Source organism: Saccopteryx bilineata, chromosome 1 (assembly GCF_036850765.1).
Source record: "Saccopteryx bilineata isolate mSacBil1 chromosome 1, mSacBil1_pri_phased_curated, whole genome shotgun sequence".
NCBI classification, from domain to species: Eukaryota; Metazoa; Chordata; class Mammalia; order Chiroptera; family Emballonuridae; genus Saccopteryx; species Saccopteryx bilineata.
In genome coordinates this window covers 81934001-81935237 of record NC_089490.1, presented here as the reverse complement: position 1 = coordinate 81935237, position 1237 = coordinate 81934001, and positions in this window count along the sequence as shown.

Here is a 1237-nt window from a genome sequence, read left to right as displayed (position 1 = left end):
TCCTTGAGCCCAAAGGCTCTTGGCCAAGATCTGCAGCTGAGATTTGCACCTGGGTCTGCCTGGCACCATCTCCTTTCTCCAGTTAAGCAGGATCTTGAGCAGAAGATGATGGGACTCAGAAAGGAGCCCATGATCTGAGAATGAGGTAGGAAAGACAGGGCCTGGGGACCCAGCACATCGGGACGCAGTGGGGATGAAGAGGGAGGCTGCAGAGGGAATTCTGAGATAGAAAAAAGGGGTCAAAGATGCCAGGACAGGCCAAAGGGAATGCAGAGTGCAAGCCAGGTTCCTTCCAAGCTTATAAACTTCCACTCCCCCATCTTGCCCAGATCTCACTCAGCTCCTGCCTGGTGTCCAGTGCCGGGTTGGGTAAGGCTGAATGAAGGACAGTGATGACTGAGACCAACCCTGCCCTGTAGGGACTCCGGGTCTCTTGGGGAATCAGGTTTGGAATCAGAAGTGAAGTGGAACCATGGCAATATGGAATGATGTGTGTGCATGGTGTGAAACCAGGGGCACGGGAGCCCAGACATGGCCCCAGCCATTCTGGAAGGCTTCTTAGTGGAGGTCCTGGGCACAGGATGGCTGCTCCCTGGACAGATCTCCACCCAACTTGCTCTCCCTCCAGGGTTCCATCTTTCCTGGAGCTGACCTGTGGGTCATCCCAGGCCCCTCCTATCTGCTCCTCCATCCCTTGAGTCCCAACTAATTGGAGCAACAGCTTCATGACACTGTGCCCTGGGAGGAGCCCTTCGTTTGATTCTCAAGCCCATGGCGTGGGCATTATTAATACCTGGTTCACAGTCCAAGGCTCAAGGGAGGTCAGTCTGATTGGCCTGGCGATCAGTCGCCCTCTCAGATCAGGGGTCTCCTGCTTGCTCCAGCATGTGAACTTCCCCATGCAGACTCCATCACTTGGCCACTGGACCCTGGCTGGAGGGGTACCCTTTTACTATTTCCCCTCTCACCCCAAATAAATCCAGCTCCTCAGGAGGCTATAAGCCCAGGACAGGCTCCTGCGATACTTTCTGGCCATGCTGAGGCCCTCAACATTGACCCCTGCGGCCAGATAGCTTCTCCTGGTCAAGGGGCACAAACCGGTGTCTGGTTACCGAGTGACACCTGTGCGCTTCTCTGGGCAGGGACTGGTTTTTCTTACTGTTTTAGGAACGGACATGTATTGCTTTACAAAGCAGGTAGATACATCTATTTCGTCTGGTCTTCACAACACCCTGCG